General features: G+C 44.3%; 1 protein-coding gene and 1 pseudogene across 1 annotated transcript in view; one reads left to right on the top strand and one right to left on the bottom strand.

Moving 5' to 3' along the window:
* The window catches only part of ARHGAP10 (Rho GTPase activating protein 10), a 280473-nt gene that overhangs the window by 51273 nt on the left and 214151 nt on the right, over positions 1-15049 (top strand). The gene's annotated exons all lie outside the window — the stretch shown is intronic.
* On the bottom strand, positions 6018-6436 carry LOC118615685 (annotated as a pseudogene).

Genomic DNA, 15049 nt, shown 5'->3' with positions numbered 1-15049 from the left:
ACCGAGGCTGAGAGGTCAGAGTAGCTCAAGATCACACAACTAGTAATGGAAATATTACAGTGCCTCTAAGTGGGTTTTTTTTTTTCCCCAAACGTGATTTTTAATGATGTTATGGTGTTCTGTATGTAAGTACAGCACAGTGAATTGAACCAACCCGCTTCTGGTGGATATCGGGTTGTTCCTAACATGGCATCATTTATACTTTCCCATAAAAGAAGGCAGGAGCTGTGTGCACGCCCCAGGGTGCCTGGCATGCAGTGGGTGCTCAGTAAATGTGAGGCTGCCCAATGCGGACCTCCTGAAGCCTCAGATTTGTCTTTGATTCACCTTAATAATGTTACTATTTATGCTTTTGGGGAACATGATTGATTTTCTTAGACTCTTCACACTTAAATAGAATACCTGGAGCTGTTTAAATGTATTTTCTGATAGGTAGAGGAGGAGTGACATAGTTAAACAATAAAAAATAACTTTATAATGCTTACGTTACAGTACGACGTGTCTTACACTTTCTCCATTCATTGAACATTTACTGAAGCCCTCCTGAGTGACAGGTGATGGAGATACAAGGATGAACATCGTAATCCCTGCCCATGAGGAATAGACCTCTGGGGCAAAGACAGACACATGATCCTAAGTACTTTGGTACACCAGTGTATTTTCACAATGAGTGAAAATACATTTTTTTAAAACACATGGAAGGAGACAGGTAAACGTGGGGTGTGGAGAGGCTGTCGGGAGAGTGTCCTAGAAGAGACAGCCCCGGAGAGTGCCTACATTCCCGCCCAGATGCTGCTCCGTGTCTGTTCCCCGATTTCTGGGATGGAAGTACTGCCCATGGTTACAACAGTCGGCCATCTGTCAGGTTGAGACCCCGTCTTGTCCACTGCCTCCCACCACAGAGGTTTGCTCCCCCAGTCCTGCCGATCCCGCCCTGAGATGGCTTCAGAGTGGGGCTGCCTTCTCTCTTCCTTTCCGTCCTCACAGTGATGCTGCCTTGACTTGAAAAAAGCAGGGATGGAAATCATTCACCTTTGTGTTTTAAGCGTCTGACCGGTATTTTCCTAATACATTTACTTAAAACACAAAAGAGAGAAGGGAGTCTCGAGCCCATGGGGCCAAAGCACTGTATGCCCGGGTCCTCTTGTGGGGTCCCTCAGCCCAGTGTGCAGTTCGGGCTCCCCTCGTTGCTTATTGTTGGCGGAGCTTCCAACAGATCCCCCTTTCCCGTGGTGAAGGACCTGTCTTGGTGTTGCCAGTGGGGCTGTCCTTCCATCTGGAGTGGGAATGAGTCTACATGGTTGCGTGCTGTTGTGGGAAAACAGTGGGTCCGAGTGGCTTTCTTCTCGCGTGGGGGAATGAACACGCCCCTCGCTGTTCTGTCCCTCTGGTCCTGGAATCACAGACAGGTTCGAGTCCTCCTCAGCACTTTCCAGAGTTCCCGTTTGGCCGTCTCTTCAGGTATTTCCAGGGTTTATAGGGATTTGCAGGAAGGACCAGAGAGAAAGGAGTCTATGCTGTCGTGTCCCTAGTCATTCATTCTTAAATGTTGGATTTAAAAAGTAATTAAAAGTGAAAAGTTTAGAATATATATTTTTTTTATCCTCACCCGAGGACATCCCCCCATCTTTTGTTCAGATAGAGTGGGAGGGAGAGAGAAAGAGAGAAACATCGACGTGAAAGGGACATATCGAGTGGTTGCCACCCGCACGACCCAACCAGGGCAGGGACAAACCGGAACCGAGGCACGTGCCCCAAGTGGGAACCAATCCGGGGTCTCTCTGGACCGCAAGCCGACGCTCCAACTTCTGAGCCAAACCGGCCAGGGCATAGAATAGATATATTTTTATCCTCACCCAAGGACATTTTGTTCAGATAGAGTGGGAGGGGGGGAGAGAGAGAGAGAAACATCGACATGAAAAGGACACATTGAATGGTTGCCACCCACAGGACCCAACCAAGGCCGGGGACAAACTCCAACCGAGGTACGTGCCCTTAGTGGGAACTGAACCTGGGTCTCTCCAGACCACAGGCCAACACTCGAACAGCTGAGCCAAACTGGCCAGGGCTAGAATTTTTTTTTTTACAACTTGGCGCAAATCATATACTGAGCTGTCTTAGTGCTAAGGAAACTTGAGACCCCACCTGTTAAGTGACAGGTCCAGGGATCCCATTGGTAGTTAATTGCAGAATCTGGACTAGAACTAGGCTTCTGGTGAGGACCCCACTATTTGTTTCACTGTAGCTATGTCAGAGAGTTCTCGAGAAGAGAATACAAGCAAATAATTAGAGTGCTGTAATGTTCTGGGTTTTAGAACATTAACACATCGAAGAATTTGTACCCCAAATGGAAAACCTATCAGAATATAAGAAAAGAATCCAGTCTTAAGTTACATAGATTGAGATGGAATGCCATGCTGTATATTTCTCCCCACTTTTATACTAATAATTTTTATAAAGTCTAAAGTACTATACCTTCTGATTTTACTCTGAAATATTTGAATGACCTTATAAGATGTTCCTTCTTGCAAAAGAAAGTTCTGTCACTGATTATCATCACCATTTGTATTCCATTTCAAAGAGAGTAAAGAATTATAATTAAGAGTGGTGGCACCACCCAAACAAATTAATACCATAACTTAGTGTTTCATGTGGCCTTTTATCAGATAATCTTCGTGTACTTCACAAACATTAGATACTTCTCACAGTATTTCCCCATGAAACTTTTCCTCCCTGTATCGCAGTTAGAGACTTGGAGAAACCCAGAAGTTAACTTTTCGATTGTTTGTAATTTTTTTCAAGGTCTCCAGGGTTTTATAGTAAAGAGTCAGAGCTGACACGATGCCACAACTCTTTGGAGATCTGAGATGGGAAGCATTTCTTCTCCTGAGACTTTCCCTCAGGCAAGAGATACAATAAACAGGACTAAACACTGGGTAGAGTCATTTGGGTAATAATGACCAAAGGGGCTTGAAGGTTGGCACTGTCTCCCTTGTACACCTGCTCCTCTGCTTCTGCTTTGCCTTTTCCTTGCTCTTGCCGAATCTGTAGTCTTACTGCAAAGTGAAGTCTCTGAACCATGCCGAAGAAGAGAATTAAGCACGTTGGGCTTTGGAGAACTTTCCCCATCACTCATAATAGAACTCTGGCACAGGCAATCCACCTGCTAAGAGCAGTTGTTTAGAATTTGGAGTCACGTTTCATAGAAAGTCCCATACAGTGTGATGGCTAAATTGTCCAACCTGTCTTCTTTAATCCATAATGTAGTTGAGCTATGATACTAAAGGTAAGATAGCAATATTAGTGCCAATAATTCACCAGGTGTTGATTAGCTTAGAATCAAAGAATGTTAGCATTGGACAAGGCCCCTTGGGCCACTGTTCTGACATCCCACCCTCAGTAGGATGTCTCTACAATACACAAGCAGTGGTGATGCCTCGTAATTACCTGCACTGAGGTGGCCCATTGTATCATAGTTGGTGAGTTCTGTTTTGCCCTAAACCAAATCTGCTCCTTTTAGCTTCTACCTATAGTTATGGCTTTTGGATGCGTCTCTAGGACCATGAAAGGTGAAATCTAAAAATTGTTCTAATGTCCCTCAAAATTCAGAAACAGATGTTATGACTCTACCTTTCCAAGACAGCTTCTTAATTGATGGGATTTTTCAGACTCATCATCATCCTGATATCTTTTTTTTCCTGGGTGTTTGGTTTTGCCAGTATCACTTTAAAATGTGGTCCAGACTAAACACAATGCCAGAAAGCTTTCTTACTCATGCCAGGAGTAGTTTCTTTAAAAAAAAAAAAAAAAAAAAAAGACCCTAAAACACAAAAATTCAAATACAAGCAGGTAAACCTAACCATGTTGTATGCTTTCTTGACCCCAATGTGCAGAAAGGGGCATTTCTGAACTTAATCCTCACCCACCCTGTCTTTGTAGAGCCACATCTGTCTTGCAGAGCCAGTACCTGTTAGAGACGATGAGTGTCAGGGATCCCAGCGAGGGAGGTGAACCTATGGCCAGCTGGACAGGAGGAAGAGTGGGAGGTTTTAAGTCACTGCATTGCTGCCATTTTTATGCATCTCTACAAACCCACCCCTTTTTCTCTTTCCATGACAGCCTCTAGGAGCCTAGTCTCTGTGGCTCAGGACCTCCCTTACCTTGCTGTATGGGGGGGTGGATGTGGTATGTAAAAGCAGGATATCTGTAAATTCCATTCATCACTTTCTCTTCATTTTTAACAAAGCTGATCCTTAGAAAACCAAAGCGAAAGAATACTCTAGAAGTTAGAATTAATTAATTTATTCATATTGCATATAGGATGCGTAACCAGCCTGGTAAACCTCATGCTAATACAAAGTCCTGATCTTAGAGCTATCTCGCTCCAACTCTGTGCACTTAAAAGAAGCCCAAAGTTTTGTACATGGACCTTATTTTCCACTCGATAATGCCTTTAATAAAAATGTATATTTTCTTTTGAAGGATTCACTGAGTGGAATTATAAATTTTATATTTATTTAACTCATGGGAGCTATGTGGTTTGTCCTGAAGGGTCTCTATACCAAACTATTGTAATGCCCCTGCCCATCTTCAACTTGCTCTACCAGAGGCCTCTGTTTCCTTTCTCTTCTCCTCTGTTAAAGGCCCCAAATAGCCACAGCACTCTTAAAAAAGAAGAACAAAGTTGGAGGTATCATGCTACCTGCTATCAAACTATATATACTACAAGCTTATAGTAATCAAAATAGCCTGATACTGGCATAAAAGCAGATATTTAGACCAATGGAACAGAATAGAGTGCCCAGAGATAAACCCATGCCATTGTGGTCAGTTAATATTTGACAAAGGAGACAAGAACATAACGATGGGGTAAAGACAGTTTTTTCAATTAATGATGTTGGGAAAATTGGACAGATACATGAAAAAAAATGAAACTAGACCACCTTCTTACACCATGTACAAGAATAAACTCAAAATGCATTAAAGACTTAAATGTAAGACTCAGAATCATAAAACCACTGGAAGAAATCATAGGCAGTAAAATCTCTGACATTTTTCTTTCTTTCTTTTTTTTTTTCCCAAACAATAACTTTTATCTTATACTTCTCTATACTTTGTAGCAAATCTTTTTTGCTGAATTTAATTTATAATAAACTTTTAAAATTACATCTCTCTCTTTTTTAAAGTCAAGGCTATGTCAAAATCTTTTTAAACTATATTTTAGATTAACATTTAACACTCGTCCTTGTGATCTACACCGTTGGACATTCAGTATTACTGTATGTGTAACAGCTAAAACAAGAGAGGAGGGGAAAGGAAGGCTTGGACGTGGAAAGATGCATCAATAAGAGCAGGTAAAGCTGAATCTCAGTGACTGGAGCAGCATTTCTTCTGGTAGCTTTTACCTCTAACCCGGTATTTCCCCAACCCTTTTCCTCTCTGCCTCCTGTCCTTAAAACACTAAGCCAACAATCTGTCCTTTTACTTTTCTTGAGGAGAAATGTGCAGTGGAAATGATCAAAACAAGATACTGTGGAAGAAAGAAGTGAACGGGAATGATTCACCATATGCCTCCCTCGTGGACAGCTCCCCTGAATTCACTCCCCTGGCCTTCTCCTCCCCTCTTTCCCATTGGGAGGGGCCCGTCATTTGTCATGTATTAACATGATTAGTATAGTAGGTGGCCCAGGGCCGTTCCTGAGATTCCTTTGCCAAAGAATAAAAATTTAAAAAAAGGGGTGGGTTTGTCCTTCGCTTTCCTATTTTTATGTGAAGAGGGACTAAAGCTGAGGTCCGATTTTGGCTGTGCTTGCTTGCTCACTGGTTGGTAACATTTGGCAAATAAAACACAAGAGATCACACAAAATAAAAGAGAATCAGGATTTCCCACAGTCCTACATGAGTGTTTTCAGCACCACAGAGAATCCCAACGTCCCCAAAGAACGAATGGATCTTCCCCCTGATTTCTGGGAGCAAGGAGTGGTGTCGGTGGGCGCGGGGGGGAGCTGGCCCCTTGCTCAGAAGGGAAGCCAGGTCACCGAAGCTGCCGAGAGAGACACCAGGAGCACCGGGAGCAAGGACCCTGCCGCCCCGTTGCCGCTGCCGCAGAGTTCGAATACGCTGCCTTGGATGTTGAGGTTTTTGGATTCTTTTCTCAGTTGATCCCACATATCTTTCGCCCCTTCCTGGCAATCCGTAAGGGCTGTGACCGTGCAGCCACGGAAATTCTCCCAGGATGTGCACATGGTCTTGATGCTCGTCTTGTCGCCCAGGCCCTGCGGGTAGTGGCCACGCTGTCACCCAGCTTGAGCAAACAATCCGAAAAGCCCTTCAAGACCGCCTCGCACGTGCCGGCTGCTGTCACGGCCTGCACCGGGTAGGCCCTTTGCACCGCGAGGATCAGTGAACTGTATCTGCCGTTCAGCTTAAGTCCCATCCTACGTTTACTCAAACCATTTGCGACCGCAGACCTTTAAATAGTTCGTTTAAAGGACGCGGGGGAAAGCTGAAAAATAGGCATTGCCAACCAGTTCCTAGAGCGATGGAGACTTTATGCACAGGGAGAGCAGAGGGAGGAGAGAGAGGGGCCTGACACTTTTCTTAGAAATATTAATTTCTGGTATATCTATTCCTAGGCAAGGGAAACAACAGAAAAAATAAATAAGGGGGACTACATTAAACTAAAAAGTTTTACACAGCAAAGGAAACCAACATAAACGAAAATACAACTTACTGAATGGAAGAACTTATTCACTAATGATACATCCAATAAGGGGTTACTGTTCAGAATTTATAAAGAACTCATGAAACTCAACATGAAAAAAATAATCAAATTAAAAAATGGGCAAAGGACCCGAATAGCCACTTCTTTAAAGAGGACATACATATGGCCAATAGGCATATGAAAAGATGCTCAACATAACTAATCATTAGAGAAATGCAAATTAAAACCACAGTGAGATATTCTGTCAGAATATCTGTCATCAATAAAACAACAAACAAGAGGTGTTGGCCAAGATGTGGAGAAAAGGGAGCCCTCCTGCACTGTTGGTGGGAATGCAGATTGGTGCAGCTACTATGGAAGATGGTATGGCGGGTCCTCAAAAAATAAAAAATGGAACTATCTTATGACCCAGTGATTATTCTTCTGGGTATTTTGAAGAAACCCAGAATACGAATTCAAAAGAATATATACACTCCTGAGTTCACTGCAACATTTATTACAATAGCCAAGATATGGAAGCAACCCAAGAACACATCAATAGATAAAAGGAGAAAAAAGAATTGGTACATACGCACAATGGACTATTACTAGGCCATAAAAAAGAATGAACTCTTAACATTTGCGACAGCATGAATGGACCTAAAGGGTATTATGCTCAGTGAAATAAGCCAGAGAAAGACAAATACCATATGATTTCACTTGTATGGATTCTAAAGAACAGAATAGAAACAGACTCATAGACATGGAGAATAGACTGATGGTTGCCGGAAGGGAGGGGGGTTGAGAGAATGGCTGAAAAAGCTGAAGGGATTAAGAAGTATAAATTGGTCCTTAGAAAATAGCCATGGGGATGTGGAGTACAGCACAGGGAATACAGTCAATAATATTATAATAGCTATGCATGGTACCAGGTGGGTACTGCAAATATCGGGGGAACACTTTGTAAAGAATATGACTGTCTTGCCACTATGCTGTACACCTGAAACTAATACAAAATAATATTGAATGTAAACTGTAATTGAAAAAAAAGTGTGATATGACTTAATGTACTAATTTTCTCACCCATTAAGTCGCAAATGGCGCTCTGAGTGGCTCTGACCTAGAGCGACATTTTTCACTGTGTGGCCTGTAGCGCAGTGCTTGTCTGCAGACTCGGCTACGAGGACGTAAGGAGTTTGCTTTCTTACCACCCCCACCACTTGTAAGATGGAGATATGATAGCTCGCTGTGAAAAAAGGCCAGCCAAACTAAACAGTGTGCTTGGTGATTTGGTTAGTTTACATTCTGTCCAAATTCCTTGTCTCTCAGAGACCATGTGACAAACAGTGCAGGGTCTGGCAATTTGATTAGTACTGGTCACATGTACCGCAGAATGTCCCTTGCCATCCAATTCTTAGCCATGTGGCTATCAGATTTCCAAGCCTCTAGTAGATTTGAAACCAGGTGAGGGGATGCTACATGAATTTGCTGTGTCAAAAAGTGCCATTTAGTGGGGGAGCAAGTAATTGCCAAGTAGAGTTTGGGGATAAGAGGTCACCAGTTGGGAATCAGACCTGAGTTTAAGTCTGGTTTTAAGCACCCCCCTACACACCCCATTTATAAGAGGGGAATAGAATCAATATCTACTTTATAGGAACAGAATAATGCAGAGATACCAGAATTAAGGTTTTGTGGGTTTTTTTTTAAATCAAATTTAGGACAGTTAGAAGAAATTTAACCTGAATATTTGCAAAATGTTCAGGGATGCAAAAGAGTGGGTGCTTTGTAAGTATGCAAGTGACAGAAGAAACTTTCTCAAAATAATGGGAAAAAATTGACTGCTTAAAAATATACAGAATTCAGCCCGGGTCGGTTTGGCTCAGCGGTTAGAGCGTCTGCATGAGGACCAGAGAGTCCTGGGTTCAGTTCCCGCTAAGGGCACGTACCTTGGTTGCAGTTTGTTCCGGACCCCGGTTGGGGTCATGTGGGTGGCAGCCACTCGATGTGTCTCTCTTACATCAATGTTTCTCTCTTCCTCCCTCTCTCTCACTTGCTCTATCTGAAGATAAATGCAAAAATGTCCTCAGGTGAGGATAAAATACACACACACACAGAATTCAAAATCATACTCCAAAATAAAGGCCACAGAAGTAAGAGGGAAAATATTTAAAACAAAATTATATATCAAACTTGGAGTAGATAGAGAAAATGCAGTAATGGCAGTTTATGCCATAGGAATTCTTGTTTAAAAGGAAATTAAAAAAATTAAAGATTAGAAAGTACAAAAAAATCAATTTTGAAAAATGTTGAACAGTTACATTAATGAATTCCCATGTATCCACTGTTTATGTCCAGGAATTATGAAGTCACAATCAAGTGCTAAGGTATAATTTAGGCTTGGGGTGTCTGTCAGGTTTGTAACTTACAGGTCTGATCCTTTGGTTTCTGTTTTTGGCAGACTGCATTTTAAATATAATTGGGAAGGAGTTTACGTCTTTGTTTTATCAATTTGCAGAGAAATAAAATGGAATTCAATATTTCCTTTTGGAAGCTTTCCATCTCTGATTCAGCTTTTTGTTTCCTTTTATGCGAACTGTCCCTGTGTTTCTGTGACATAGCTTGGAGAATAAAAGGTGTTGGCTGATCTCTTGTTAAGAGTCCTTTGAACTGGAGCCTGGAGGTTATTATTGGGCCAGAAAAATTCATGAGGGTCCTCACGCTTCCTTTGCGCGCGCGCGCGCGCGCGCGCGTGTGTGTGTGTGTGTGTGTGTGTGTGAGATTTTGGTCAGGGGGAGGAGGAATCAATGATATAATTAAACCTTGAATAATAGTCATAAAAACTTTAACTGGAAAATATGCTTGAGGAGCATGTAGATCTTCGATCACTATATAGATGATTATTTCTTATACATCTTAGTGTGGTATTTTCAGTTAGGTACTGATCTGGAATAAAAACCAGTTGAAGTTAGGATACACTGCGGCTGCACGCACTACTGCATATACTGGAGTCCTCATTCTAAATGCCGTCAGAGATGAGCCCACCAGAGCTCCAGGGGTTCAGTGCAGGCTGTGCCTGAGCTTCGGAGGAGGTGAGAGAAGAGGTGAGCCCACCAGAGCCCCAGGGGTTCAGTGCAGGCTGTGCCTGGGCTTCGGAGGGGGCGGGAGAAGAGGTGAGCCCACCAGAGCTCCAGGGGTTCAGTGCAGGCTGTGCCTGAGCTTCGGAGGAGGCGGGAGAAGAGGTGAGCCCACCTGAGCTCCAGGGGTTCGGTGCAGGCTGTGCCTGAGCTTCGGAGGAGGCGGGAGAAGAGCGTGCCAGGCAGAAGGCAGAATGTGCACAAAGGCCTCAAGGAAGGAAAGCATGTTGGCCTTTTAAATTGTCTTCCAGGAATAGAAGGGAGGCTGATAAATGCTGGAATTCAGTGAGCGTAGGGGGTGAATGAATGAGGCTGGAGAGCCACTCAGGGACCAGATCACATGGGGTGTTGTAGAGTTTTGGTGAGGAGTTTGGGTTTTATCCTGGATATAACAGAATGGTGTTGAAGGATTCCAGCTGGGCAGTAAAGGAGATCCAACTTATATTTTCAGTTCACTTTTTAAAAAATTGATTTGAGAGACAAGAGAAAAACATCGACTGGTTTGCTCCACTCATCCACACACCCATTGGTTTATCCTGTATGTGCCTGACCAGGGATCGAACCTGCAACCTTGGTGTGTCAGGACAATGCTGTAACCAACTGAGCTACCCGGCCAGGGCTATTTCAATGAACCTTTGCTGCTGCGTGGGAATTGGACGGGCAGGGAGTGAGTGGACTCAGTGGCTGGTCAGGGGATGGTGGTGGTGGGGCTAGCACTGGAGACAGAAGTGAGTGGGTCCACAGGCTGTTTTGGGTGGAGGGTAGAGGTGGGGGCAGAGGGGAAGGGAGGAATCAGGCTGATCTGTCACAGGACGACTTCTCGCCACAGTTGGGCAGCCTCACACAGCGTTGGGCACTCGTGAGCATTCTCGGTGTCTTCTCTGAAGCCACACTCTTCCTGTCCCTCACGGTGGCTGCCTTTCCTGGGTCTTGTCTTCTCTGCCTCCCCCCTTTTCCATTTGTGAATCACCTTTGCAGTTTATTTCTCTGTTTTCCTCTCTGGAATTTCTATACGTTTTCCTTCTAAAAACCACTCTTCGTTTCTCCGGAATCACCTCTCTGCAGACAGACAATTCAAGCCTCTGCTCTTGACTGCTATTCGCAGCTGCTTTGCAGAATTCCTGTTTAGTTAACCTGCCACTTGACGCCAACTTGCTGAAATATCCAAAATGTGATTGTTTCCTCATCTTAAATTGGCTTCCTCTCTTGAGTTCCCTTTTTTAAAATCCTTACCCGAGGACATTTTTTTCCCCCATGTTTTGTTCAGATAGAGAGAGAGGAAGAGAGAAAGGAAGAGAGAGAGAGGGAGAAACATCGATGTGAAAGGGACACATCGAGTGGCTGCCACCTGCACGACCCAACCAGGGCCAGGTACAAATTGCAACCGAGGTACGTGCCCTTAGCGGGAACTGAACCCGGGTCTCTCTGGACGGCAGGCTGACATGCTAACCGGCCAGGGCCCCTTTTTCTTTTTGATGGTTCCCCCATTTTATGTCATTCGGACAGGATAAGTTAGTAATCTTTGATTCATTATTTTCCTTTGCTGAAATTTGTTCCATACATCAGTATTGCCCTGGCTGGTGTGGCTCAGTTGGTTGGAGCATCATCCCATGCACTGGAAGGTCACCAGTTCGATTATTGGTCAGGGCGCATGCCCAGGTTACAGGCTTGATCCTAGGTGGTGGCATGTACGGGAGGCAACCCATCGATGTTTCTCTCTCTCTCTCCCTCCTTTTCCCCCTCTCTCAAAATCAATAAAATAAATGAACAGCCCAGGCTGGTGTCACTCAGTTGGTTGGAGCGTTGTCCTGTGCACTGAAAGGTTGCAGGTTCAGTTCCCAGTCAGGGCCCAGGCCCAGGTTTCCAGCTCAATCCCAGGAGGGGGGCGTGCAGGAGGCAGCCGATCAGTGTTTCACTCTCCCATGGATGTCTGTCTCTCTCCCTCTCCCTTATTCTCTCTCCCTTATTCTCTCTCTAAAAACCAATTTAAAAATCTTAAAAATAAATAGCCCTGGCTAGTTTAGCTCAGTGGTTAGAGTGTCAGCCCGCAGACCGGAAGAGTCCTGAGTTCAGTTTCTGCTAAGGGCACGTTGGGGTCATGTGGGTGGTGACCAGTCGATGTGTCTCTCTCACATCAATATTTCTCTCTCTCTCTTCCTCCCTCTCTCCCTCCTGCTCTATCTGAAGATAAATGCAAAAATGTCCTCAGGTGAGGATTAAAAATAAATAAAATAAATAAATAAATGAAGGAATGAATGAAATCCAGTATTATTCCCAAGTTGTCAGGGAAGAAACCAAAGCTCAGAAAGGTTGTCACCTGCTCAGGGTCACTCAGCTGGTCAGGGGTAACCCTGCCGTGTGAGCCCAAGTCTGACACCAGAACCCATGCTCTCAGTCACTGTGCTGTAGTCACGGTGCTTTGTGATACAGCTTTTCCAGAAGACACCTGACCTCACTTTGTTGATAAAATATGTCAAATTTTCAGAGTTTGGGGCCACTGCCATTAACAAGTCATACTAGCTGTCTGCGTGTTCTCTCTGCTACTACGCTATGTACTGATCCCTTTTTGTAGACACAAATCTGATATTTGCACTGACACCATGTTTACTCCCCACCCCTTTTGAGGGTGATGAAGAGAGGGGTGATGGTGAGGGGCAGGGGCCAGTTCTTCCCTTTTTTCTCCGCTATCAAAGTATGAAGGGCTTGTTGACCTGTGGGCCTGCCAGTGTTGGATTTCATTATTTAAAACAGTGATGGCCAGCTGGTGAGAAAAGCTGTTATTGTCAAATTTAATTTCTTTCATTACAAGTGAGGCTTAATTGTGGGTTTATTGGTGGTTGCCATTTTTGTGTGTGTGAGTTACATGGGTGACGACGGTTATTTTAATGAGCCCTGAATTAAAAAAAAACAACTTGGTAAAGGTGAAATAAAGTGGCAATCAGTCTTTTAAGTTCTGCATCAGCATTCAGACCAAGAATGGCTTATATGTGACTTCTAAGTTTTGAAAGAACTTTTGCATTAATCATCTTTTTACATCTGATCTTTATACATTCTGGAAGTGACAGGGCGAAGTCACCTGTTTGTGGGAGATTGAGGCTCAGCCAGAGGCTGTGTTGGATCTGAGGGAGAATGCATGTGAGTTAATTTATGCAGACGTAAGTCCAAGCACTGCTTTCTGCCACGCCGCCACACCTCTGCAGTGCTCGAGGATGTGGGTGAGGACAGTAGCCCAGACACAGCCTCAGCGACGCTTCAGTCTTTGAGGACAGCCCAGAATGTTAGGCCCCTATGACATCAATCCGGGGAGTCTTCCCGGCTTCACCTTGACAGTGTCTGTCATTTCATTCACCTAGCACTTGTCAGTGGACCAGCCAGTCTGTGCTCGGTTTTGTGGATACAGCAGTAAACAAAGTGGGTAGAAAAATGTCTGACCTCAGAGAGTTGACATTTGGGGTCAAGTTGAGCCCTCCTGGGGGCTTCACCATTCTTGACTTCCTCAAGCGAACACTTTTCTTTGCTTCCTGGTTCCTTGCCTTGTCTACTCTTTTCTGTGGTTATTAGATCAACTCTGGCCTCTCCTTTATCTTCATTCAGTGTTCTCCTCAGTTCAACTGCTTCTAGTGACGGCGGCCTTCAGTTAGTCTTGGTTTCTCCATTTCTTAGTGGCGGCTCTGAATTCTGTCCTAAGGCTGGCTCTCAAGTGCTGGACCCTGGGCCACAGTGCCCTTCTAGGGGAACTCTCTGCTGTCCCCTTTCTGTCTGGTCACGGCAGCTCCCTGTAGGATCACTGACCACATCACTTCAACACCTTGGATTGTGAAACAAGTGTAGAGTAAGGGGTGTGTAGCTCGCATTTATGTAGTAAGTTCCTCAAGTCAAAGCCCTAGTGAGGGAACCCAGCCTTTAAGCATGGCCACTGTATTAGTCAGGGTTCTCTAGAGAAACGGAACCAATAGGATATAGTCCTGGGTGTGTATGTGTATACATACACGTACAGGATTTATTATAAGGAGTTGGATCACATGATCATGGAGGCTGAGAAGTCTTATGATGAGATGACCTGCCGTCTGCAAGCTGGAGACACAGGAAAGCCAGTGGTGTAAATTCCAGCTGAGTCCAGCGGTCTGAGAGCTCGGAGTGCCGATGGTGTAGGTCCTCGGCCAAGGGCAGGAGAAGACCGATGTCTCAGTTCAAACAGGCAGAGAGAGGAAATTAAAATTTCTTCTGTCTTTCTGTTCCATCTGGGTCTTCAACAGGTTGGATGATGCCTATCCATTTGGGGAGGACCATCTGCTTTGGTCAGTCTACCAACTGAGATGTTGTTCTCTTCTGGAAACACTTCACAGACCCACTAAGAAGTCAAATTCAGCCAGATACCTAGGCATCCCATGGTCCAGTCAAGTTGACACAGAAAATAAACCTTCATTAGCCACATTATCTTACACCTCTGCCTGTCCTGATAATTGCTTTGTTTTGGCTTTAACTAATTTTTTTGATCATCAAAGTAACTCATGATTAATGCACACTATTCAGAAAATACAGAAAAATGTAAAGCACATACAGAGAACCATTGGTTAAGACTTTGGGGGGACTTGCCGTTTAAGCTGTTTTATGTGCACTTATGTATCTTTCTCAGGCTTTCATTGATTTTACACATTGAGCAGGTGTCTTACTTATATAACCGCTCTTCCCTGTTTGAACACAGGTAGTCCGGACTGTGTCATGTCAGTCTGCCCCAAGAGGCTTGGGTTGTGTTGGTTGGGCTCTAAGTTGACCTTGCCCTTGAGGAAGCATGAAACCAAGGGGCAGCCCTTACTGCCGAGCCTGAGCAACGTGTTTCTAACAGCCACTCTTCTAAGTTTGCTTTGTTTCCTCCTTCCTGTTGGCTGTGTGGTCCTCAGGGTAGCATTCTGTTAGCCTGTTGTTCCTCCTGGGAAGCTTTCCTTCCCCAGGGCCTGTCCACAAAGCCGTTTGTTAAAAACGTTTTTATTCCTGACCTCTCCTCTAACACTGCAGCATGATCAAGACATTTTGATTATTTATGTCCCGTTTATAAGGGCATTTTTAGGAGAGATTCTCATGGCCCAACTAAGCAGTTTTTGCTCCGTATGGTGAGGCCGCATATGGTTTAGACTGAAAGGTGGCCCCAGGTTCGGATCCTGGCTTGACAATTTAGCACAGTGTGACCTCTCCGTGTCTTCTTCTGTCCATC

The sequence above is a fragment of the Molossus molossus genome, unplaced genomic scaffold (assembly GCF_014108415.1).
Source record: "Molossus molossus isolate mMolMol1 unplaced genomic scaffold, mMolMol1.p scaffold_m16_p_4, whole genome shotgun sequence".
In the NCBI taxonomy this organism is placed as follows: Eukaryota; Metazoa; Chordata; class Mammalia; order Chiroptera; family Molossidae; genus Molossus; species Molossus molossus.
The sequence above is the reverse complement of the archived record's forward strand: the minus strand, read 5'-3'. Positions and strand labels throughout refer to the sequence as shown.